We start from the raw sequence: 27,308 nt of genomic DNA, 5'->3' as shown, positions 1-27,308 counted from the left end.
TTAAGAATCCCATACTCATTTTCAAGGTTTTCCTCTACCTTTTTCATTCAAGATTGGACAAATTCCATTTCTGAAGGTTCTGTAAGCAGTTTATAGGGGAGCTGCTGGAGTTTTTTTGGCCTGGTCAAAACAAGGAACTCAAAGGGCTGGAGGATTCAGGTCTTGAGATAGTGCAAAGAAAAAGCAAAACAAGGAATTTGGGGAAGTGTAGGTGTATTAGTCAGTTCAGGCTGTCATAACAAAATACCTCAGACTGGGTGGCTTAAACAACAGACATTTGTTTCTCACAGTTCTGAAGGCTGGATGTCCAAGATCAAGGTGTGGGCAAATAGGGTTCCTGGTGAGGGCTCTCTTCCTGGCTTGTGGATGGCCGCCTTCTTGCTGGTTTCTCCTGTCGGGGAGAGAGTGAGTTCTTCCATGTCTCTTCTTATGGGGACACTGATCCTATTTGATCAGGGCCCACCCTTTTAATCTCATTGAACCTTAGTTATTTCCATAGAGGCCTCATCTTCTAATATAGCCACTATGGGGGTTTGACAAATGCATTTTGCGGGGGAATCCAAGCATTCAGTCTATAAGTAGGGGAAACAGTCCCTCTGAAGTCCCTTTGAATGCCACTTTTTTTCCATTCTTGGGCTTGCCCTGCTAACTGGAGTCCAATTTTGACTGACCCATCTCAAATAATGCCCTGATCTTTTGAATGACCCCCGCTTGTCTTGTGCCAAGCTGACCCCTGGTGTGGATGCCTCCCTTTGAGAAAGGTGGGAAGCTGGCTTCAGTCATCAGAAAGAAAATCCCTGTCCCTTTCATGGTGGCCCAGGAGGGTAGGGTAGAAAGAAGGAGCCAGCCTCCCTGCACCTGCCAGCCCCTGGGGTTAGCCCACTGAGAAGGGTTCCAGCTGAAAGGAGCTTGGCAATGACTCCTCCTCCCTCCAACATGGACCCCTAGCTCCCTTATCCCTATTTTGCCACCACATTGTTAAATTAAGTTAAAAGAGCAGAGAAGACAAGCCTTCTTGGGTCTCCGGTGTCCCTGATGAAGACTTGCCCTTGTCCTGCCGGTGTGTGTGGATGGGGCCCTAAGGGTTGAGGAAAAAAAGTTTGAGGCCAGATGCATGCCCTGAGAGCTGAGAGTGGAAGATAGGGCTGGTGCTCCAGGTGCCACAGGGCCCTCCTCTCCTGGGCATCCCATTGCTGCTATAGGAAACTCACTGTGTGTCTTTCACAAGGATGTCACCTTGGATGGATTTCTGCACACCCCTCAATTCCCCTCCACCATGCCCCTAAGGGAGGGCTGGCCAGGGAATTTATCTCAGGTCAGAGTTTGGTTTTGTAACTTGAGCTTCTCTTTCTTCTTGGTCCCAGTCCTGTCTCTACCTCAAGGCGGGTAGTGTTGAGGGACAGGCAGGTGTGGTCTGGTACAACAGGACCCAGTGATGAAAGATCCCAGCTCCTGGTATACACCAAGGGGTGTGGTGAGAAGGGTGAATCACCTGGCCTGGACTCAGTTTTGCATGGTTTCCAGGAGCCATGCATGCAAATGGAGGTTGGGGAGAGGGGTACATGAGGTTCCTGGATTCTGGCTACATGTGGGTCATAGGTAAGGGTTGTAGCAAGAAATATAGATGCAAAGTTTGTCTTGTGTTATATCCTCCTGCCCCAGTTCCCTCTCTCTCTGGATGCCCAGGGCCTGCTGGCTACCTGCTGTCTCTTTCCACTGTGGGATGCCACTGAGGAAGGAGGTGGGCTCTTTGAGGCTGATCGTGCTTGTAGGAAAGTTAACTCCACCTTTGGGGTATGTTATGAAAGATACCAGAAGGCTCTTGTATCAGTTAGACAATGCCAAAAAACATTGTGCAATAAACACCCCAAATGAGTGGCTTAATAGAACAATCACTTATTGTCACCACTCTGCAGTTCTGGGATTAGCTGGGGCTGGGCCTCCGCAGTTCTGTTCTAACATCTCTTATCTTCCTCCTGGAAGAAAAGACTAGCTTGGACATGTCCTTCTCATGGCAGTGCCCAAAGAGCAAGAGCACAAATGGAAATACTAATGGTTTATTGGCCAAAGCAAATTACATGGCCAAGCCAAGAAGTGGAAAAATAGGACCCAAAGTTGGGAGGAGCACTGTGAAGTTACATGGTGGAGACCACAGATGCAGAAGGGAATGCAGCATCCACCAAAAATATCTCCTCCCAAAGACCTTTGACATGGTTTAAAATCCCTGGTATGAAAATTTCTTCTTTGCATTAAAGCACTCTCTGCATAAGGCCCTTGTGTGCACAGCTTCTTAACTCTTCTTTCTTTCTTTTCTTTCTTTCTTTCTTTCTTTCTTTTTTTTCTGAGATGAAGTTTCACTTTTGTTGCCCAGGCTGGAGTGCAGTGGTGCGATCTTGGCTCACTGCAACCTCCACCTCCGAGCTTCAAGCGATTCTCCTGTCTCAGCCTCCCGATTAGCTGGAATTACAGGCGCATGCCACCATGCCAGTCTAATTTTTGTATTTTTAGTAGAGATGGGGGTTTCCTCATGCTTAGGTAGGCAATCAGTCAGTCGACACAGGGTTGTCAGGGAATGGGGCTCAGGACAGATGTGTTTTGCAGGGAATTTGGGCTACAGGAGGAGGGTGGGCCACAGTCAACCTGCCCTTCCCATTTCAGTTCTTCGTGCCTAACTATGCTTACTTTCCCCTGGTCAGCAGAGAAATTCCACAGAAATTCTTCATCTGCCAAAGGATGCTAGAAGATTCCAAGAATGGAAACATTCAGGAGAGAGCAGTTAACACTGCAAGAAACACATCCTAGGCTTTTTGGTGATGTCAGCATGTTTGTATCTTTTTGTTTCTGTTTGGGCACATGGAGCACGTGGGGTTGGGTGGGCGGCTGCGTGGGAGTGTGGAGGTCTGTGTTTGTATGCATGAGTGTTGTGTTCATGTTTTTGCCAATATGCCTGTCTCAGTCAGCTTCAAAAATCTGTCTTTGTAGTCTGGGAACAGAAAAAGGTTTTCATTATTAGACAATATTATCACCAAATAGTGTTTTTAAAACTGCAAGTTAACAGGATCAGACTTATTCCAAAAACGTTTAGTAAGAGGTGTGTGTGTGCGAGTGTGTGTGTTCTGCGCTGTGTGTTTGGAGGCAGGTTATAAACAGAGAGATGTCTTTCACCCCACAACTCTTCTGATTCTATTTCTGTTGGAACTAAAATGAATTGGGTAAATTATCTAGAAATTATACAGTTGCAGAAAAACTGTATATGTCTTAATTAATTACATATTACTTCTAATAATAGACTGTCTCTATCTACATATCCACCTATATATAATTTTGAGTCCATTTATTCCTTGTATTGCTGATCCTCTTTTTTTTTTTAAACAAGTGAGGGGATGGGAAGGAAGGATTGGCTGGTGTTCCTTCACTGTGTCTAGTGCAAGGAATCCTCCTATATTTAAATTCAGCTGTAGTACATAGCTGGGTAGATTGGTTCCCGGTGAGTACACCACCTCCAGTGCCATCCCCTAGAAAACCTCAGAGCATGTATGCATAAAGGAGACGGTAGATTAGGTTACTGGGAAAGGAAATGTACAAATGTACCTTTGCAAGAAGATTGACTGATGGTAGCGGCAAGTTGCTGATGAAGGCAGTTTGTGTAAGAGCAGGTCCTAGCTGCCGGGCTCATCTGTCTCTGTTGTCACTCTCTCCCTGGCTGCTTGTGCAGCAGGCAAGCTGCCCTGGGCTCCCTGTGGCTCCCTCCCTCCTCTTCCTCCTTCCTCCATGGGAATCCAGCCTCACTGAGCCTCAGAGGCAGAGCTTCCCAGGCCAGGGGAGTTAGGAAAGGTGCTGATAAGGTCTGTTGTTTTGCTTGTCTTCTATTCGTTGAATGGCCTGGCCTGGACATTACCTCTCCAATGTGCCTCTGGAGCCTCGGACAGTGAAAGCCTTCCTGGGGCAAGTGGTAGCAAAAGTGGGAGCTATCCTTCTTGACCACCACTCATCTTTGGTAAACATCTCAATCAATGGGTGCAAAAATAGAAGCAGTAGGATCTAGTGATCGGCCACACAATTAGGAGACTATAGTTAACAGTAATTTGCTTATATTTCAAAATAACTTGAAGAGTAGGTTTGGAATGTACCCAACACAAAGAAATGATCAATATTTGAAGTGATGGATATCCCAATTACCAAGATTGGATCATTACACATTGTATGCTCGCATCCAAATATCACGTGTACCCCATATATATGTACAACTATTATGTATCCATAAAAATAAAAAAATCCCACAATAACTCCTTTCTGGAAACCATGGTGTGCCCATGCCTCTGGGAGCTGGCAGGTGCAGGAGGCAGGGTGCGAAGACTCACGTGGCCTTCAGGCCTTTTCAGTTTCCAGTTCTCTGATCTAGACACAGCATTAACGATATACATGTTACTGGTAACTACAGTGACAAGGGTTGGTGTCTAAGAAGCCACTCTTTACTACTCCTGAATTCTCTCCTCCAGTTTTTGACTCAATTTTGTGGTTTTGCTCCTCTTTGACTCCCTTTACACACACACACACACACGCACACACACACAGACACACATGCACTCACCTACACCCACACACAAGCACTCATGTACACACTAAATAAAGTCTCATTGCACATCTCCACCCTATCTCCCTTCTTTTTTATTTAGTTTTTAATTTAATTTATTTTTTAGAGATAAGGTCTCTCTGTCACCTAGGCTGGAGTGCAATGATGTAATCATAGCTCACAGCAACCTCGACCTCTTGGGCTCAAGCCATTGTCCCACCTAAGCCCTCCGAATAGCTTGGACTACAGGTGTACACCACCGTGCCTAAGTTTTACATTTTTTGTAGAGAGGGTCTCACTATGTTGTCCCGGCTGGTCTCCAACTCCTGGCTTCAAGAGATCTCCCACCTCGGCCTCCCAAAGTGCTGGGATTATAGGCATGAGCCATCACACCTGGCCTTTCTCTTCCTTTAAAAGCAACAACAACTACTAACCTTTCCAAATGCACTCTAAGATAAAGTATATGAGTCCACCTCTTATACCATACTGTGTGTAATTGTAAATACTAGTAAGACGGACAAATATATGATGAAGTTGTGCCCGTGGTGATTGTAGTGTGGGATTCACCTTTATCTTCTTACCTGCGAAGTGGGTCCTTCTGACACCTAAGAAGTGCATAGGTACTTGATGTCAGATTGAGTGCTATGGCTGTCACGGTTCTTGGGAACAGCTCAAGTCATTGAGGTGGAATGTAACTTTTCCAATGATCAGCATTACTTACTAAATAAGTGGATTTATTTCCTACAGGAGAGTCACTTTCTTTATTAACCCAACTTCAATAGCCTTACAGAGAGATCCCTCTGTGTATTTAGGGCAGGCAGGACCTTCTTAAAAGCTAACCCAAGTCTACTATTTTTAGTTGTATTGGGGAGGAGGTATACTTTGTGTCTTGGTATTTCCTGATTTCCGCAGTAAGAGTTCTACAGCAGTGTGGGCACGGTGCTGGTGAGTGAACACTTCAATGAGCACAGTGGCTGGGAAGTCTGGGGAGGCACTAAGCTGACGGGGAGTTTGAGGTGAAGGGGTCCATGTTGATTGACACTTCAGAAAGTTCCTGCTTTCTGAGAATAACGCTGCTTTCTGTCAACAGCTATAGCTATATACTATGGACTATACACTATGTACTGAATACTAATATAGCTGTATATTATATCCTAATGACTTTTCTTCACTTTTACAGATAGAACAATTGAGGCCTGGTCAGTGGCAGCCTAGGGTCCTACGGTCCTGTGCCTGGCAGCAAAGAGGACCACACCAGGAGACTTGGCTTCCAGTCTGTGCTCTTGCCCCGGGACTCAGCAGCCTGTGGTCTGAACTTCTGAGGGGCCGCTTTGCAAGTGATGTTGAAAGCACTTCATCAGGGCCATGCTTACTGTCGCCTCAGTCCTCTTCTACATTTCTTCTGTTTTAATTTGAGCATGAGCAAATAAAACAGTGGTTGCTGTTCTACAACCTATAAGACTTCTTATTTGTTGCACACACCTCAGGAAGCGCATGCGTGCACTGAAGCTGGGGCGTGCGCATACATACACACACACACGCACGCACTGACACATGCACACACACTCACACACACATACGCAGAAGTTTTCATATTAGTTTCCTGAGTTCATGGATAAAGTCCAGAGCTGCCAAAGCTCCCACTCCTTTGCCATGTCACACTAATAGCTTCCAGATCCCATCACATATTAAATTCATGCGGCTTCAGCGAAGCCATCTATTTAATGCAATTCACTAAATGCCTGCGCAGCCCCGCTGACAGTGACATATTAGTTTTGCAGTCTTTTGCAATCTGATATCTCTGAATTTGCCACCGTACTAAAGATTTGATTAATGTGGTTCCATTTGGATGCAGTAATTGGCTGCGACTGTTGTAGAAAATAATCAGGCTTTCATTCCTTACAAGTGCACGGACATGCTAATGAGAGAGTGGGTTAATTAAGCCCGCGGCAGAAAGCGACAGTTACTGATGACTGTTATGACAAACCACCGACTCGGCATTTGGGAGCAGGACAGCAAATTTGCACTTTATGAAATTACAGGAAAACTAGGACATAAGGAATAAATAGTTACATCTGTTTGGTGAAAGGTGGAAAAAGGGTGGGGAGAAAAAAGAGGGGCTCAAGAGGAAGAGAAAAGAACAAGTGAGAGACAGTTTCCTCAAGAACAGGGCGGGGGTCCTGAGCAGCAGGAGGCCCACGGAGAGGCTTCCCGGTCCTCAGGGGCTGCTTCTGCTTGTGCTCCAGTGTCACGGTGCTGGTGGAACGTGACACACCCAGTCCAGCACCTGCATTACGGACTTTTTGCAGAAGGACCAGACAGCAGCTCCGTTGCCTAGAAACAGAAAGAGATTTGAGGAAAGAGAGGGAGATGCAGGTAAAGGTTGGGGAGAGTGTGGACTTGCTTGGGGACCTTTTGCTTGTGACCGCTCAGAAGGATCATGAGTGAGGACCTGGGGAGATTACATGCTGTTTCCTCATTTTAGAGGAGCTAGTCTATAAATATCTAGAATGAATCGGATGCCTGGGGCTATTTGTTTTGTTTTGTTTTGTTTACAGACAAGGTTTCACTCTGTCACCCAGGCTGGAGTACAGTGGCATGATCCTAGCTCGCTGCAGCCTTAAACTCCTGGGTTCCAGCAGTCTTCCTGCCTCAGCCTCCTGAGTAGTTGGGACTACAGGCATGCACCACCATTCCTGGCTAATTTTATTTTTGTAGAGACAGGGTCTTGCTTTGTTGCCCAGGCTGGTCTTGAACTCTTGGGCTCAAGGGATCTTCCTCCCTCAGACTCCTGAGTCCGAGCCTCTGGGATTATAGGCATGAGGCCAGCATGCCCAGCCCGGGGTCTATTTTATCACCCTTTCATCTCCCTTGCTCTCCCCAAATGGATTCCTGCTTCTCAGATCCAAATCTAGGCTCCCTTCCTTGGGCTGGGCGGGGCTCCCTCAGCTCTGCTGGCTCCCTGGAATCCCTGTGTTCTCCTGTGTGACTCAGACTCTGTTACTCCTTTCTTCGCCTCTCTAAGCCATTTAGATTTCAAAGGACCAAAATTTCTATTCATCTTCTGGGGTTCTACTTTATACATGAGCTCACAAACTTCATCTCTCCCCAGCCTGTTGAGTATTGAGGAGAAAACAAACATGAATATAACTTGGTCCCTGCCCTTCCGGAGTTTATAGACCAGTCGAGGAGAAAAGCCACACAGACAAGTCACTAATGGTCTAGGTGTCGTCAGAGCAGAATAAATGAGCCTGCGGAGTTCAGAAGGAAGATGATCACTTCCTTCTGGGCATGTGGGAAGCTCTGCAGACAAGGAGATGTGAACATGGGCAAGGTAGGAAGGGGGTGGAGGCCGAGCACACAGCAGAGTGAAATGATAGCGATATGAGTGTGACATGGGTGATGTGGGTGGGTTTAGGGGAGATACAGGAAGCTGAGCTGTAGGGGTCACCTGGGGATAAGTGGAGAAAAGTCTTTGATGTTTTCTAAGGAGATCGTGTTTATCCTGCAGGCAATGGGGCATCATTGAGTATATTTTGAGCCTTGCATGTCACCATCAGACCTGTGCTTACAAGAAATCCTTTGGAAGCAGGGATGTGGTGGAAGGCATAGGATGGACAGGTGTGGGAATAATCTGAAAACCAGAGATCAAGCAGGAAGGAGGCCAGTCCAGGCCTTCAGGGGAAAGCAACGAGAGCTGGTCAGGAGCAGGGGCTGCGAGGATGAACGGGAGCGTGGTCTACTTGGGGCGGCTCTGCACCCTACTCCATTTGGCCATGCGCCTCTTAGAGCAAATGCTTTTTAGGCCCTCTTTGAGCTCAGCAGTGGGGAAGGGGTCTCCAGGAGGAAATTTCTGAGCAAAGCCCACTGTAATCAGTGTTGAACTTTCCTTTCATGGACCACGTCTTCAGTCTTCAAGTACATAAGAAAAATTTGCATTTGCGATGGTGAATATTACGTGGCAACTTGATTGGACTAAGAGATGCCCGGATGACTGGTGAAGGACTGTTTCTGGGTAAGTCTGTGAGGGTGCTGGCAGAGGAGATTACATCTGGGTCAGTGGACTGGGACAGGAGGGCCCACTCTCAGTGTGGGTGGGCACCGTTCAGTCAGTCGCTAGCGTGGCTGGAACAAGGCAGGTGGAAGCAGATGGGATAAACTGGCTTGCTGGGTCTTCTGGCTCTCTTTCTTCTTCCTGGGCTGGATGCTTCCTCCCCCTCTGCCCTTGGACATCAGACTCCAGGTTCTTTGGCCTTTGGACTCTGGGACTTGCACCAGCGACTCGTGGGCCTTCAGCCATAGACTAAAGGCTGCACTGTTGGCTTCCCTGTTTTTGAAGCTTTAGGACTCAGACTGAGTCACTTACCAGCTTTTCTCTTTCCCCAGCTTGCAGATGGCCATCATGGGACTTCACCTTGTCATCATGTGAGCTGATTCTCCCTAATGAACTCCCTTTCACATATACATAGATTCCATTGGTTCTGTCTGTCTGGAGAACCCTGACTGATATAACATCCAAGATATAAGAAGTACTATCTGCTTTCGTGTTTAGCGAATGATATGGCACAAGGCTCACTGACATGGCAAACCTGTGAAATACACTTCAGTTCTCCGAAACCCAGTTTACGGACAATGGTTCCAGGAAATCCATCATTATACCATGGCAGGGATAGTCAGTTACATGTTGATGAACTATTCTCCAGGTGGCCACTGGCTCTTCCACCCACACATCCCATGAGAAAATAGAGACAATTTACACATATAGAGTATTCAACACAAGTAGCTGCAGGGAAAGGAGGGAATTCACTTTATCAAGGCCTAGTCTGGCCAGCACCGTACAAACATTACTTGTTGTAATTCTCACTTTACCTATGCGGACACTCAGGCTCTGAGACATAAAATAGAAGCCCAAGTTCGCTGAGCCAGTAAGTGATGGGGCCGGGTTTAAGAACAGGATCTATGTGATGCGAATACCAGGCTCCTTCCCTTGATTCTCAAGAATTATTTTTATGACGTAGGAACCTACTAAACAATCAATTTCTTGATACTCAGGTGGAGTATGCTTGTATCTTCAGGCTCTGATGTGATCCTGCCCTGCCCTGGGCCCTCTTCTCATGCCCCCTGCAGCACAGGTAGAGGCCGTCTGAAGTGATGATGAACAGCATGAAGCTCAGGAGTTTTGCAATGTGCCATGTTCTAGGTGCTTAATGCTGTCGTGTCAAAGAGGTTCCACTGCCCCACCCACATGATACTTACAAACAGGTTTCACATTGCTCTTTGCTGTCTTGGCTAGAAGGAGATTGGAAAGTAGAGGCCCAGAGAAGTAGCCTTTGGCTAATAAGGTGGGACATGTCATTGGGTGAGGCTTGTCATTTTTGTGTTTCCTGTGACTGAGCCACCCTCTGGGAAAGAACCCCAGAGAAAGAAGAAAAAGTACAGCAAATCAGTCCACAAGTAGAGCAGGTGCCTACAGATATTGAGAAGGGCCCTTCTGCAATCAATGGGAAGAATCATCGCTCATTTGCCAGATTAGCGGGAGCCTCCCAAACCTGCTGGCTGCCATCTGGGGGAGGTCTGCAGCCCGAGCACCCGGGCCTACCTGGGAGTTGCTGATTTAGATCAGAGAATTTTATGGTCTGAAAGTGACCTTAAAATTTGTTTGGAATTACCCAGAGCACATTTTAAACACTGAAATGGCCATCTTCATATTTTTTGGTATTTGCGATTTACCTGGGTACAATTCCTTTCCTGTCTTCCTCAGCGCTTCCCTCACTCCTCAGGCTTTCCTTTTGCTCTTTGGAAGGGCTCCAGGCTCCAGCCTTTCTCCAGCTTGCACTGAGAGGCCAGCAAGCATTTCACCCCAACATCCAGAGTGTTCTCTCTCCTCCATCGTTCTGCCCTCTGTACCGGGTTGAATAGCAATCCTCTGAAAATCTGTGTCCATTCAGGATCTCAGAATATGACATTGCTTGGAAATAGGATCTTTGGTGATGTAATTAGTTGTAATGTGCCATGTTCTAGGTGCTTAACACTGGCATGTCAAAGGGGTTCCACTGTCCCAGCCATATGATATTTACAAACAGGCCAGCAAGCATTTGAAGTCATACAGGATCAGGGTGGTCCCTGAATCTAATCACTGGTATTCTTATAAAAAGAGGAGAGGACTCACAGACACGTGGGGAGGACAGCTGTGGGAAAACGGAGGCAGAGATGGAGTGAGGCAGCCACCAGCCAAGGACACCAAGGCTTGTTGGAAGCCTCTAGAAGACAGAAGAGGTGAGGATGGATTCTCCCTGGAGCCTTCAGAGAAAGCCAACACCTTGATTCCAGTCTTCCAGCCCCTAGAACTTGGAGAGAATAAATTTCTGTTGTTTTCAGCCACCCAGTTTGTAATAATTTGTTGTGGCTGCCCCAGGAAGTTAATCCTCGTGTTCAGATCACATAGGCTCTGCCAACCTTCCCTAAGAGGCCCAGCACATACTTCAGAGAAGAAACCCAGGAAGGCCTTCGTTATCTCACTTTTGAGGCATGAGTTTAGGGGTTTGTTGGGTTGGAGATCCGTCCATTTCCAACCAAAAGCTCATTTCTTCCTTTATTCTGTTGTTCAATTCCTATCTCCAAGTTTCTGCCCTTCAGTGAGCCTGTAAGATCTGACATCCTGGAGACAGCATCAAGATCAGAGCTATATTGCTTCTATTAACTTAACGCATACTAAGTGGCAGGCCTTTTTGTAATCGACATTAATCATTTATTCTTACACAAAATAGTTACTCCACGAATGCTTGGTGTCTGACCTGCACTTTAGGCCCTACCTCCGTGTGTGCTGGAAACGGGAGGAGACTGGTTGTGTTTTTAACCAATTCTAGCTCTTCCTCCTGACTGGTAACACTCTAGAAAGCTCTACAGGAACACTATGGGACCTTCCAAATGCAAGGGGACCCTGACTCCATTTGCCACCATGCAACCTGCCTCCCCCGGCCCTGTCCCCCTTTTTAACTGTGGAAGGCCTCACCTCTGTGGGCTGTCAGAGGGGTTCTGCACATTTTATACCTGACAGGACCTCTCCCAGAAACCCCGTAGGGAGACACCGTTAAAGTGTTTTATGTTGGGGAATAGGTTGGTTTCTGAGCAATAAAAAACAACCCCATTGAAGAAGCAAGCTCCCGGTAATTACGGGGACCAAGGAGATGGCTTCCATATGCCGGGTGGGTGCTTGCAGGCCGGAGCCTGCATCTGTTCCCTTTGTTCTGTCAGAGAACAGAGCCAGGAGGGGGTCTGACCTCCCGATAAACCCTGAACCAGAACCCTCTGCCGAGCTTCAGGGAGGAGAGGGTGCCTGGGGGTGGCGGAGGGAGGTCAGAGGTCAGCAACATCTGGCAGAGGGAAGGGTGGGTGGGAGGTGGGCATAGGGAGGAAGGGATGGGGGCCGGGACTGCTCCCTCCCTAATCAATAAACCCAGCTACCAGAGGAGATCAGAGAACCATTCATTAACGAGCTCGTTAAGTGATTGATAGGCTTAATTTTCCTGTCAAATGTGGACTTCCCTTGTAAACATGTCAATTGGGGAAAGTTCAAGCTTGTCACTTGGATTTATGGCTGGAATAACATGTAGGTGGGAAAGAGGGGCAGGTCCCCCGTGACCCAGGCTGGCGGCTCTGAAATGTGAAGGCCAGTGTATCCAGGTGCCTGAGAGGCCCTCCTCTTTTCTTCCCACAGCTGAGACAACAATCACAGCCTGGAGTTCTCACTCTCTCATCCTCAAAGGAATGAAGACGTGGCAATCCCACGCCCCTGCCAGCCCCTCCCACCCCACGAGGCTCTCCCTGAAGTTATTCATCCGTCCACCTGCAAATCCGGGAGGACCCCGGTGTTGGAAGGACCTAGCCAAGCCGTGGCTCTTGGCAAACAGATCTGTTTCTTTCTACTTGTCCTGGAAGACCAGGAGTCAATGAAAACAGGAGCTGAAAGCACCACTATCATGTTACATGAACAAGTCATCAGCTCCTCAGTGATCTGGAAAATGGCTGGTGGCACTTGGGGGACAGGTTGCAGCAGAGGTAGGCACGAGAGGAGCGACTCACGCAGCACAAGTTGTGTGGTGGGCGGTGGAGGGCAGCTGCAGGCTGCAGCCTAATGGGTGGTCCTGTAGGGGGCCCGTTTCTAACAGGCTTTGTCAAATGCTCCATGTTAAATTAGCCAAGCGCAGCCATGCTCCTCAGATGCGTAAGAGATGCAGGCATGATACAAGTGAGCACTGGATAATTGAGTTCAAAATCCACTGGAATCCATCAGTGCTATTATTACAAAGTGCTGGCTTTAGGAGAGAGGCTTTCTAGGACCCTGCCTGTCTGCTTTAACTAGAACAGAAATGCTGCCTGAACTTGGAGATGGCCTGCCCTCTTCAGTATTAAAATATACTTGGCCTTATATTGTGCACTTTCCTCTCTGGCATGGCTGTGGACCCCCTGAGAACAGGGGCCTCTGGTTTTGGCCTTTGTGCTTCCTGCAGTACTTAGGGGAGGACCTGAGGAGCTGCCGCCTGGCTGGGTGCTGAGAGCCTGGACTGTGCTGGAGAGTGCATCTCTGCCAAGTTGGACCTTGTCAGGTCATCTAGGAGCTTCATCGTGCAGACCCTCAGTGTAAGGAGTTAGGGTGGAGGGTGGCCTTAGCGGGTGGATGATTTCTAAATGAAACCTCTGTGGAAGTCTTGTCCTAGCAGCACTTACCAAAGTGGGGTGTGTGTGTGTGTGTATGTGTGTGTGTGTGTGTATATGTAGAGGGATGCTTCACTGGGTTCTTGCAAAATCCAGGCCCCCTATGATTTATTATTTATACCATAATAAATCATGATTGCACTGGAAATGTGCTACACTTCAAAGTACAACTCTGCAATGACATCAAACTTTTCAGATAAAATCCCAAGGCAAGGAAGAAGGAGGAACATCCAGTAATGCTGCTCACGGAATCCCCCTGCTCAGTGGTGTCTCCTATTTGTTTCTTTTTCCAGAGCTGAAAAGTCTGTTATTGATATAAGCTTGCTTACATGTCAATATTCTTGAAGTGTGACCACAGCAGTCATGATAATAACAACAATGGACAACAGTGGCAAAGTGGTATTGTTTGGCTCTGTGTCTCCACTCAAATCTCATCTCAAATTGTAATCCCCACATGTCAAGGGAGGGAAGTGATTGGATCATGGGGTTTCCCCCACATTGTACTCATGGTAGTGAGTGAGTTCTCACGAGACCTGCTTTTTTTTGTTGTTGTTGTTGGAGTTTTGCTCCATTGCCAGACTGGAGTGCAGTGGCGTGATCTTGACTCACTGCAACCTCTGCCTCCTGGGTTCAAGTGATTCTCCTGCCTCAGTCTCCCAAGTAGCTGGGACTACAGGGGCCCACCACAACACCCAGCTATTTTTTGTATTTTTAGTAGAGACGGGGTTTCACCATGTTGACCAGGATTGTCTCAATCTCTTGACCTCATGATCCACCTGCCTCAGCCTTCCAGAGTGCTGGGATTACAGGTGACCTGATGGTTTTATAAGGCGGTTTTCCCTGCTCTTGCTTGCTTTCTCTCCCGCCGCCTTGTGCCTGCTTCCCCTTCCACCATGATTGTAAGTTTTCTGAGGCCTCCTCAGCCATGTGGAACTGTAAGTCAGTTAAACCTCCTTTGTTTGTAAATTACCCAGCCTCGGGCAGTATCTTTGTAGTAGTGTGAAAATGGACTAATACACAAAGCAATCTTTTTTTTTTTTTTTAATAGAGGCAGCATCTCTGTCACCCAAGCTGGAGTGCAGTGGCATGATCATAGCTCACTGCAGGCTTGAACTCCTGGGCTCGAGCGATTCTCCCACCTCAGCCTCCCGAGCAACTGGGACTACAGGTGCCCACCACCACATCCAGCTAATTTTTAAATTTTTTTGTAGAGTTGGGATCTCTCTATGTTGCTCAGGCTCATCCTGAATTCCTGTCCTCAACTAATCCTCTTTCCTTGGTCTTCCACAGTGCTAGATTACAGACATGAGCTTAAGCACTTACTATGTGCCAAGCAATCCGAGAAGTTCTCCACAAACATCTCTTCTAATTCCACATCAAACTGTACTCCTGCCCAAGGTCACATAGGTGGCTGGGGATGGTGCCTGGCTGGTCTGAGGGCTGCTATGCTCCAGAGGCCGGTAGTGTCCACTACTCCGCTGTGTTACTTTGGAGCCATCTACGTTCATTTTATGAAGTTGCAGCATGATTGTTGTATTGACCAGAAATGTGTATGTTCATTTTTAAGGCAGGATCTCTGAGCACTTAGTGGCAGCAATTTTCTGAAATACTTTAGGTTTAGACCCACAGGACATTTTTCTTCTTTATCTAAGTGCTGGTGTATAATAGGGAGTTATATTATTACTATAATGTTCTCTTGAATTGAGCCTCTGGAAAGGCGCCAAGATCAAGTTTGGACTCAAGCAAAAGGCCCACTGGGAAGAGTTGCATAGGGAGTGTAGGGGCTGGGAGGCTCCTCAGTCACAGAGGCTCCTCTTGGCAGGAGACTGGACCCTCACTTTCCTTTAATGCACTCAAGACCATTGAACCCAGGGCCAGATGCCCTCCCTCCATATGCTGTTGAGTTCCAGCCCATAATTATGAATTACCATTAAAGTAATATCTACTATTTACTGAGCACCTACTAAGTGCCAGGGATAGCCCAAGCTACTTTACATAGGCTCTTTATTCACTACCACACTGACTTTATGGAGTAAGATCTATTGCTATTTCTGTTTACAGATAAGGAAACTGAGGCTTAGAGAAAGTAAGTTTTCCCAAGGTTAGGATGTAAAGGTCTGCTCAACCCTAGAGCCTGTGCTTGTTTTTCCAGACTCAACTGCCTGCTATTCTCAAGCACTCAGCTCCTCAAATCTCAAATCCCATATCCCTGACCGCCCATATCCCTAATCCCCTCATCTAAACATCTGCAGCAATACGTTTCTTTCTTTTATTCTTTTCTGCTTTCTGACAAGGTCTTCCTCTGTCATCCAGACTGGAATGCAGTGGCACGATAACAGCTCACTGCAGCCTCCGCCTCTGCCTCCCGGGCTAATGTGATCCTCCCACCTCAGCTTCCCAAGTAGGTGGGACTACAGGTATGCACCACCATACCCAGCTAATTTTTTGCAGAGATGAGGTTTCACCATGTTGCCCAGGCTGGTCTCAAACTCCCGGGCTCAAGCAATCCTTCTGCCTCAGTCTCCCAGAGTGCTGGGAGCAATACAGTTCTAAAAGTCACAACCAGTACCAAACACAGCCCCCTGGTGAAGTGTCCTCTTGTTTTGTGATATGGTCAGAACAGACAAAAGATCCTTTGAACTGTGATGGGGGGAGGGGCTGTCTCCTGTGCTTTGCTGTGTGTCCCTGGAGTATTTGTGGCAGGCTTTTCTTAGGGAATTGAAGGATTCCTTCTATCCAAGTGGTCTAGCCGGGAGGAAGCAGTTATGCCTCATTAACAGGTCCTCTCAACCTTCGAGAAGCACAGCGAAGCATCCTGAGGCTTCCAGACTCTGCAGCCGCCAGCACTGTGCTGCACCGCCCTGGAGCAACTGACACTGCTTCTTAGGGCCTGCTAATGCCTGGATGCAGCTCTCATTCTTAGTACCAGATTCCCCTCCCCCACAACTTTTCCAGAAATCCCCAAGATCTTTCATTTTTAAGAAATAAACAAGAAAGTGGGCCCTGTGTTTAGTAAAATATATCTTTCAGCCCGTTCAGCCAGCTAGGTCCTTGAACCCAGGCATTTTCATTGTAAGGAAGACTTTGATCAACTGCCCCATTTCAAAGAGACAGGGAAGTTCTTTAGCTTGCATGAAGCACAATCCCCGTCTGCACTGGAAAGTCCCGGGCTGCACAGTGCTGGCACCAGCCCCTGGGAACCAGCAAGTGAGATGAATTAGGAGCCTAGAGCAAAATATTTGGTTTCATGCAATTTAGTTTCTTATTACTACTTGCTTAAAATTCTGTGGAACAATTAAATCTTAAAAGTGTCTTGTGGATGCCTTGGGCTCTCTTTTCCTTCAGGTTTATTGATTGTATTTGATATCACTCACAACTGCAATTTTTTTTTAACATTTAATAAGACCATTTGGTTGGAACCCAGAAAAAGTTCACAAAACGAGAGAGCACCTAAACTATGGCAAGAGGCCCAAGCCAGTGGAAAGCCTCACATTTACCCACCAAAAACTTTCTCCTCGAGGTTGACTTTGAATTCAGGGCATTAGCTCGGCCCAGTGGAGAAACAATTCTGAAGGAATGCTTGGCGATCCTGTCCTTGAGTAATATAGAGAATCACTGGGAGTAAAGCAGAGAAGATCCCAAACAAAAGACGTTTGAGAACGCTTTAAGGAAACAGATGAACAAAAACAAATGGTTATAGGATCCTCTCCCTCCCTCTCCTCAAACAGAGGTTCTGAGAGCTGATTTACAAATAAACATTGGCAGCATGCTCTGAATTTGACTTGCAACTTTCGGTACCAGGTAATCACACTGAGCGTCTTAACTCCAGGCATTTCAGGAGCAAGGGAGTCGTCGGAAAAACACTATAAGCAAGTGTTTATTTCATTTTTCTGACCACCTCTTGGCAAGTGCTTTACTCATTCTTCTTCCCAAGAGCTGGCTTCTAATGCCTGAAGAGGGCCTGAATAAATTCACGGCCTCAGTACGGCTAATGAAGCCAGATCTGCTGCCTGAGCTGCTTTTTTGTTTTTAAAAAAATCCAGGTTAAAAGGCATTTTAGAATAATAAAGTATAAGAACTGCCTCCTGTCTATCCTGGAAGATGGGCTACCATCCCACTCCATTTCAGCATGGAGGTGTCGTAAGAAGCTTAAAACACATAACCCCTGCAAAGATGGAAATGAATATTTTTCAGCAAAAGAGGAAATGGAGGGGGTGAGGAGGAGGTGGAGGAAGAAACACCGATTACACTGCTTTGATGGCATTCTATTTTCAAGCCCTGGGAAAGAAGGATTGGAGCTGCCGCACTCAATATAGAGCAGCGATCTGTGGTTGAGGGAATGCAGCACATCTGCCTTTTATAGGTTTGGAATGAAAAATGTTTTTAATTAAGGAGTGGAATTGGGGCTTTTAGTCTTGCTACATGCTATGTACCTGTCAAACCTGCTGGATGGGAATTTAGTTCTGACCTCTCACCCCCACCAACTTTAACCAAAGGATTCCTGGGAGAAACAGAGGAGCTCTGAGCCCCTGAGAAAATCTGATTGCTGCTTCTGGGGTTCCAGATTCATCGTATGGAATGATGCAGAAAACTCTTCCACCTTCCCCAGCCTGTGGTGACTCACAATGTGACTCCAGCGGCTTGACTCGGGCAGGAAGGAAGGATGGGTGAAGAACATTATTGACTGTTCTGATACTGTGAGCCAGGAGGGCTTAGGGACCCAACGAAGCTAGAAAAACAAAGAAGAAATAGAATGATGATAAAAACTTAAGAGATAAAGATAAAAAGTAAAACAAAACTAGAAAGGTAATGCTCCATTGAAAGAGTCCCACTTAAAATCAAAGAAAATCCCTTTACCATTTCCCCTTGCCCTCCAAAGAAAGCCCACTGTCAAGGGAAGGAAAATCATTCTGTTCAGGTGACAGCTCTCTGTCTGAGATACCAAGAGGCAGTGAGGCTCAATAGCATCTTTATGGGATTTCAGGAGCCAGAAAAAGAAAGTAGCTACAGTAAGAAATTGCTATTCTCTCCTGATCGTAAGCTACAGGGTCACTTGAGCTTACTTTCTGGGCTTTTCCCCAATTTTTTCTTTCTTTTTTTTTTTTCCAAATGCCTTTCAGCTATAAGGTGCTCCCCTAAGAGATGTAACTCTTTCTCCAAATATTGGAAAAAGGCTCCTGGGAGTGAAGTCAAGAGCTAGTAATCTTCTTGGATAGTTTGAGGCAAGCTTCAAAGCAGGAGACTGGCCTAATGAGATCGCCATGCTTCTTCAGGCCCTGACATTCTATGTTTGCATTCTCTTTGACCCTCCTTCCATGTCTGCTTTATAAAATTCAGTTTGAATACTTGAATTCTCTTCTAGGCCATCAGTATTAATGCCCACGTGTTAATATGTTACTAACACTTTTTAAAAAGTTTTCTGATATGGCATTAAGCATACACATGCTGAAATTAACGCCCCTCCCAATTTTCTAGTTAGATTTCTAAGTAAGTTCATCAAAGCCGAACTGTCCTTCCTCCATCTCACTCTTCCTCTCTTTCCCTCCTCCGTGTTACTGCTTTGTGGGTTCCTTAAAAAAGTGTTTAGCCCGCACATTGGTAAACTAGCTCTAGTTGTAGTTCAAATGTCACCTCCTGGGTGGTGTTCCCTTTTGCTAGGCAGGAATAATAGCTCCTCTGTTGTGCTTGCGCAGTCTAGGAAGCACCTCCCTTTGCCTCCTCTCCTTCTCTTCCATCCTCCATTCACAGCTTAGGGGATGTAGCACTTACCACCTTGTATTCCTGTTAGCACTTTATACACTTGTCTTTTGGGTTACTTCAGGGCAGGGATGCTATTCTTCTTTGATCTCCATGTTCCTGGCACGTTGAAAATGCTCAAAAAATGTTGTTGAGAGCAACTGAGTTCAGAGCAGAGGAATGAAAAAAATCAGAGGGAATCCACAGTAGACTGTTGGAGCCTTGGTGGAGAAAAGTATGTCTTGCTGATGGACTGAAGACCTATTCTGGATATTCTGCCCTTGTTGAAGGCAAGGATGGTAGTGACGGATCAACTATATTAGCCTGTCATAGAAATTGTTGCTATATATCATATCACGGATACACACATGTAGATACACTCCCTTGGTAAAATGTTGACAATTTAGAGAGTTACATTACACTGGTTTTATTTCAGTGATTGAACTTACTGTATTTCTCTTACGATTTCGTGTGGGAAATTATAGACTGATTTTGATCACATTTGGTATCAGGCTTTGCATAATAGCCAATAGTAATAACTGCTAACATTTGTTGAGCCTTTACTATGTTCCAGGCACTCTTTCCTTTTTTTTATTTTTGAGACACAGTCTTGATCTGTCACCCAGGCTGGAGTGAACATGGCTCACTGTAGCCTTGACTCCCGGGGCTCAAGCAATCCTCTTGCCTCAGCCTCCAAACAGGCACTCTTAAACACTTTACATATATATTAACTTATTTACTTGAGACAATGAATCGATATGGTGCTTAAGCATGATTCATAGTTGATACTACTATCTTGCATGGCTGAAAATAGAAATTTTATAATATCCTATAAACATGTGGACAGTAGTGCCAATGAGAAATTGGGTAGAAGATCTAGAACTATTGTGATTTAACAAGATTATTTCTCTAATCTACAAAACCATGAATTCAGTTTGATGATTTCAGAAAAAAATGACATTTGGACTCATAAACATAACTTGGGGAATATGGTGTCCAGTTTCTCCACCATGATGTCAGTTCCTTGGTGGGAGCCTCAGTGAGAGAGCAGGGGAGAGAAGGTTCTACCTTTTGTCTCAGCCAGGTTCTATGACCCTGATACTCGGGAGCTGCAGCGACCCTTTTGGGTTTATCTGGCCTCCAGGATGAAGGTGGGTCTATGTGTCTGAAGGGTGAGGGCAATAGTGAGTTACTAGACGTTTACTTCACTCAGCTCCTGGAGAGACGTTTATTCTCCCCTTTGCTGTTATTTATAGGTAATGATTCTTGCTGTTCAGTCAAAACATGGAGGATTCATAGATTCAAGGAGGCTTTGACACCTCACTTTCTGTCCTTGCACCAAATTAGTTTTTGGAGATGATGAGAAGAAAGAAGCTGTCTTAGTGCTCCACACATAACAGGACCTTAATATGTGTTTGTTGAGTGTGTTGAGTGAATCAGCAGATTTCTCTCTCGCCTGCTCTGGCACTGTGATAGCAATTTGCTATCTTATTATGTTAGGTTCACACCCTATTAGTATTTATTTTAGTTAATATAATGCAATTAGAGTGTAATCATATCAGTAGCTCTCAGATCATGTCAAAAAAATAAAAATTATTGAAATACCAGTGCTAATGTAAAGTGATAGAAAATAGTTAATGTGATGGAATACCTGGATTGAGTTATACATAAAAAGACAGTTGGGGAGAAGGAGGAGTGGGAGGATCAGATCCTTGGCTTCTTCTGAGACTCTTGTTTAAGTGCTCATGAGCTCGGGAGTGCCTTGTCTCTGCATTCTCTCCCTATTGGGCTGTGATCCTATTTCTTGAGAAAAAGTTCTTCATTTGGATCTGTCCAAAAAGGTGGTCTTGAGGTTGATAAAGGAAAAATGGAGACCAAGATCTACTTCCAGTGCTTCTCTAAGTGACTGTGTGACATAACCAAGCCTCCTAACCTCTCTGGGCCCTTAGTTTTCACCTGTATAATAAAGAGGCCTAAATAATTAAAAAGACCCCTGGCTTTATCATTATATTTAATGATGAAAGCATATAATCCGACCCCAATTGTTTTCTTTCTGCCTGAAACAAACACCAAAGCAGCCAGTGGTTGCAGACAGACTACCAGTACTTCAGCACTGTGCAAACTAGTGGGTACCGTTCAGTGCCTGCTGCCTCATCTGCCCAGGTCTCCCAGGTCCTGGATGGTCAGGTGTAGGTGAACACCTGCTCCAGAGTGTCTTAAGCCATTATGAAGCCTCAGTTGGTCATGCTTCCCACTTTTCATTGTTTGTTTGTTTTTGAGAGGGAGTCTCACTCTGTTGCCCATGTTGGAGTGCAGTGGCACGATCATGGCTCACTGCAATCTCCACCTCCTAGGTTCAAATGATTTTTGTGCCTCAGCCTCCTGAGTAGCTGGAATTACAAGTGTGCACCACCATGGCCCAGTCAACTTTTGTATTTTTAGTAGAGATGGGGTTTCACCATGTTGACTAGGGTGGTCTCGAACTCCTGGCCTCAAGTGACCTACCCATCTTGGCCTCTCAAAGTGCTGGGATTACAGGCGTGAGCCACCATGCCTGGCTGCTTCCCATTTTTCAGTCCTTTCTCCAGTCCCTTGGCTGGCCCTACTTTCCCCTAACAGTCAAGGGGATGGGTGGAGGGCTTGGACAGGTAGAAAATTCTGGAAATGAGGTCACGTGAAGAGGAAGGAGTCATCTCCATGAAAAGCCAGATACTGTTTCCCAGTGGTGCTGTTGCTTGGGAGGCCAGAAGCCATTGTGATGGTTGCTCTGTTTCTGATCCCTTCACAGAAGGGCACAGCTCCTGCTCTAGGCCCTGGTCCAAAGGTTTGATTCTTTGGTGCCTCTGAAGCATTGCCACAAGAAGCTCATTGTTTGGGGTTTGTTAGGTACAGTGCTGGTGGTGCAACTCTGAGGAAATAATTAACAATTATTTCTGAGGAGAAGCTTCCAGCCGGAGCCGCACCTTGTGGTGGCACATACATCTCCCAAAGAATTGTTATTTAAGCAATAATCCTTGAGAAATTGGTCGTTACCCACATTAAACGACTCAGCCCATTGCCAAGGATGGTTAACGCTCTAATAAACTGGTCATTAACTGCAGTAACAATGAATTTCGAGGGGATTATTGCTATTATAAACTTTAATCAATGGTTTATAACAGCAATAATGTGGTCCTTTCTCTTAATGGTAAGTAGGGCAGCTTGCACCATTGCCTTGAAAATGTTTTTGTGGTGGCGGCGAAGTCCAAGGGGAGGCTTGGGAGGTGCTGCCTACTCTTCAGGAATGGACCGTGGAAGGCCAAGGACACAGCTGAAGCTCATGGCTGCCCTGGTCTGCTCTCCAGGGATCAGGTGTGGAACAAGGAGCTGAGGATTCTCCTCCAACCCACATGATCCTCCGCCATTACAGACTGGTGAGGTGCTGGGCTTTGGGACTCCTGGGCATGCTTGTCCAGCATGAGATCTGGATTGAGGATGTGACTCTGTGTAGGCCTCCTCATGAGCAATAAGAGATAAGAAACGGCCACCTGCGTCACGGGGTGGATGTGCTGGGGTTACAGAATGAACACCAGCCTTGGAGTTGCTCCGGGATCCATTCAGTCCCTGTCTTGTTACGAGATTCCAGATAAGTCATATCGCCTTCCTGATTCTCTGAAAAGTGGAGTGTGGAATAAATAACTTCCCAAGTTCCTTTCTAATATAACACTCCATGGTTCCTTTAATAATATTGACATGTTATGTTAGTATACCATTATAGAGCAATCATAATAATAACTTACATAATGTCTTGTATTGTTCTTAGTTGTTTGCATATATTAATTCAATGAATCTTTGCAACAACCCTACTTTTGTTGTGGAGGACCCTGAGGCAAGAGAGATTGAGAAGCTTGCCTGAACTACAGAGCTAATCTGAAGTGGAGATGGGATTTAGATACAGATACTCTACTATCCCTCTAGGAATCCACCTTCATTATTTAATTTGATCCTTCCATCCTTTGAAATAGGCAAACTGGGGCTATCATCTCAGGTTCACAAATGAAGAAACCAGGGCTTTGGGAGATGAAGGTACCTGATCAAGTAAATAGCATGGATCTGAGTCCTGCCTGGGCAGAACCTCTGCTTCTGGCTGTGTTGGTGCCGGGAAGCTACCGGACTCAGGAGCCTCTCTCTCCAATGATGTGGTCCGGCAGCATCCTGAGGCCAGTCCCTCCTTGCTGAGACTTTCTGCCCCAGCAAAGGGAAAGGAAAAAGTTCACATCCTCCTACACATTACTGGAAACACGCTCCCTGGAGCTAGTAAGGCTGATCTTTATTTCCAGCCTGGCATTGCTTAGAATGCACGAGAGAATGAACACTGTGGTGGACTTTGGGGGCCAGGGCCAGGGCATTTAGGTATTTAATTTTAATTTTTGTTACTATGGAAAATTTAAAACATATACAGAAAAGGATAGCATCATGAACCCCCAGATACCTATCACAAGCTTTAGCAGAATCAACTCATGTCATAGCTTGTTTCATCCAACCATTGCCCCCTATTCTTCCCACCTTGGATTATTTTGGAGTAAACCATAGCTATCATACCATTTCATCTGTTATCACCTTAGTAGACATCACTAAAAGTAAAAAAGAAAAAAATCGCAATACTGCTATCAGACCTTAAAAAATTAACAATAATTCCTTCGTATTATCCAATATCTACTCATATTTCAAATTTCCTAGCTTGATCATAAAAATATTTAGATCTTCTTGCTCCAGCAATCCACGTGCTGTGACCTAAGACAAAACCCTTTTTGGGTTTGTTCCTATTTGCTCATCTATAGAATGAGATGTGCAGCCAATGCCACTTCTCTTTCATCACTGACAGGTGGAAGGGAGGCCTCTGAAGCACTGGAAGGCCTTTGAATGACAGCACTTCTTAATAAGCCACATTGTCATGCCCAGGTGTTGTCTGCACACCACTGGGAGGAAACTTTTGAGAGGCCACTGCCATAGCATGCCCTTTTGAGTTTGACTTTCTTTTTGTGCTGCACACTCCAGAGCACAGATTTGCTCTGGGGAATAGAGGAAAAGAGAGAACAATTCTTCACATGAGCCCTGCCTCCCTGCCAGGCAGCCTGTCGGTAAGAAGGGAGAGGTGTACTTGGTGACTTTTCTCAGGAAGGGAAGCAGAGAGGATGCTGGCTGCATTTCTGCCATCAGTGACGTGCTGCTGCCTGTCCAAAGCTGGCCTTGGGAGGAATCTGGCCATATCAAATGAAAAAGCTCTGTTCTCTTAGCCTTGGTTGTGTGGGTGGGTGATAAACTCAGTTCTGTCTGCTCCAGCGAGTGTCCATTTCCTCAGGTGCAAAGTGAGAGGGCTGGGCTAGGTATTCCCTGGAAGGGTGCATAGGAAACACCTGAGGGTTTTTTCAAACCTCGTATTTTCTTTTTTAAATTTCAACTTATTTATTTTATTTTATTTTTTACTTTAAGTTCTGGGATACATGCACTGAACTTGCAAGTTTGTTACATAGGTATACATATATGTGCTATGGTGGTTTGTTGCACCCACCAACCCATCATCTAGACTTTAAGCCCCGCATGCATTAGATACTTGTCCTAATGCTTTCCCTCCCCTTTCCCCTCTTCCCTTGACAGGCCCCAGTGTGTGTTGTTCCCCTCCCGGTGTCCATGTGTTCTCATCTTTCAACTCCCATTTATGAGTGAGAACATGCGGTGTTTGGTTTTCTGTTTTTGTATTAGTTTGCTGAGGATGATGGTTTCCAGCTTCATCCATGTCTCTGCAAAGGACATGAACTCATTCTTGTCAACTTTTATTTTAAATACAGAGGATACATATGCAGATTTGTTACATGGGAATATTGTGTGATGCTGAGGTTGAGAGTACAGATTCTGTCACCCAGGTAGTAAGCACAGGATCTGAGAGGTAGTTTTTTAACTCACCTTCCCACCTTCTAGCATTCCCCAGTGTCTGTTGTTCCCACCTTGATGTCCATGTGTGCTCAGTGTTCAGCTCCCACTTATAAGTGAAAACGTTTGGTTTTCTGTTCGTTTGTTTATTTGCTTAAGATTATGGCCTCCAGCTCCATCCATGTTGCTGCAAGGGACATGATTTCATTCTATTTATGGCTGCATAGTATTCCAGATGTATATGTACCACATTTTCTTTATCCAGTCTACCATTGATAGGCACCTGGGTTGATTCCATGTTTTTGCTATTGTGAATAGCTCAGCAATAAACACACGAGTGCATGTGTCTTTTTGGTAGAATGATTTATTTTCTTTTGAGTATATACCCAGTCATGGGATTGCTGGGTCAAATTACAGCTTTGTTTTACATTCTTTGAAAAATCTCTGGACTTCTTTCCACAGTGACTGGACAGATTTACATTCTCACCAACGATGTATAAGCATTCTCTTTTCCCCGCAGCCTCACCAACATCTGTTATTTTTTGACTCTTTAGTAATAGCCCTTATGACTGATGTGAGATGGTATCTCATTGTGGTTTTGATTTGCATTTCTGTGTTGATTCGTGATGATGAGCATTTTTTCATATGCTTATTGGCCACTTGTATTATATTTTCTTCTGGAATTTGTATGTTTGGGTATCAAACCTCTTCCCCTGCATTTCTTTTCCCACACATTGAGAGTTTTAGGGCTAAAGGATGTCCAAGTTCTCTTGATGTGCTAATGACCCATGAGCACATGGCTTTGTCTAAGCTACCAATGCATTTCCTGCCCTGCAGGACTAAGAGGGACATGCCTGCTTGGAGAGTTTCAGCCCTGATTTCCTGGAGTGGGGAGTTACCCGAAATGGTTTTTGGTGTGACTTCCTCTTTCAGATTTCTTCTGGAGCTGCAGGCTCTTTTCTGCAAGATGTGTCTAACCACAGTGACTTGTGACTTGTGAGTAGTGTGAGAGGATTATTCATCAACGTGATGGACCGATGTATTGAAATAGGGACGATTTAGCAGTGGGAAAATCCACCAAATGCCTTCTTGCCTTCTCTCTTCTGGACTCCTAATTGGGCTGTGGGCTAGGAAAATTGACCCAGTATTCTCGTGAGTCTCTCACCCACACTGTAGCCTGACTCACCAAGGGTCTGATGCATCTGGGGTGTTGCTGCAGGTGGCTCTGTTGGGTGCTTCAGTTTCAGAGCCCAGTTGCCAGTGGATGGGGGTCTTTAGAGGGTCTGCAGGTTCAAAACAGGTCCTTTCTTCTCACAGGTGGGCAACTTTATGGGGCTTATTTAAGGTGCATGTCTGGACCCCCATTCCTGGCTAACTCTCCCTCCCCCAGCCCCTGAGCTGTGTCTGCTGGGGGCTAGTCCTGCCAGGAAGATCCTCCAGGCTTTTCCCAGGCCTCCTGCCATTCCTCTGTCCCCAGCCTGGGTGGAGAAGAGCCGGTTAGGCCGGAGGCAGAGGGTGGGGGCATAAAAAGACTGATCTGGAATAAACTGAAAAGTTTACTCTGTGCAGCACTGAAATAAAAAAGCTCATTCAGAAAGTTAATGATTTATTTTATAGTTTCATTATCAGGGTCACATTACTCAATAGCATTTCAAACATGTCATTTGTACAAACTATGGTAATTAAAATTTATAACATACTTCATCAGCAGCATATGAATCTTTTAGCCGGCACTCTGCTGTCATATAAACAGTGTAATTTCAGCTGCAATTCACCCTTTATTGGCTCTCATTTGTGATTTAACAGCCATCAATGACTGTGCTATAAAGAATAAATTAACCATCCGTAAACCTTACGATGACAGGGACAGTCAAATAGACTTAAACGCCTTCCGCCCAGCGCTGGGAGCCGACCTGGAGCAGGTGAAGGCCAGGTATGCATCTGGCCTACTGCTGAAAGGACTTTCCTCTCTCCTGCTGCTGCCTCACAGTGGGATGGCTCCTGGCTGGACCCGAGGTCCCTCTAGCTGCCACTAGCAGGAGCATCAGCTTTTCTGCTCTTTGGTTATGGAGGTAAAGGGAGATGGGCCCCTTTGCAGACCCATTTAAGATGTCTGTGCCCAAGTTGGGACCTTAGATATTATCTCCCAGTAACTGTCAAGTGAGGGCACTTGGGAACATGCTGGGGGCACTTTTGGATGATCCAACGACTGGGTAGAACTACTGACCTATGGTGCTTGGGACCAGAGATGCAGGCCGTCTTGCAGTGAACAGGGTTTTTCCTCTCCAAATGCCTCTAGTGCCCCACTGAGAAATACTGGCAACCCCATCTTCTCATCCTGCAATGAGAAACCTGAGGTCCAGAGAGGGGAAGG

This window comes from Mandrillus leucophaeus, unplaced genomic scaffold, assembly GCF_000951045.1.
Source record: "Mandrillus leucophaeus isolate KB7577 unplaced genomic scaffold, Mleu.le_1.0 Scaffold111, whole genome shotgun sequence".
NCBI classification, from domain to species: Eukaryota; Metazoa; Chordata; class Mammalia; order Primates; family Cercopithecidae; genus Mandrillus; species Mandrillus leucophaeus.
This window is presented reverse-complemented; position numbering follows the sequence as displayed.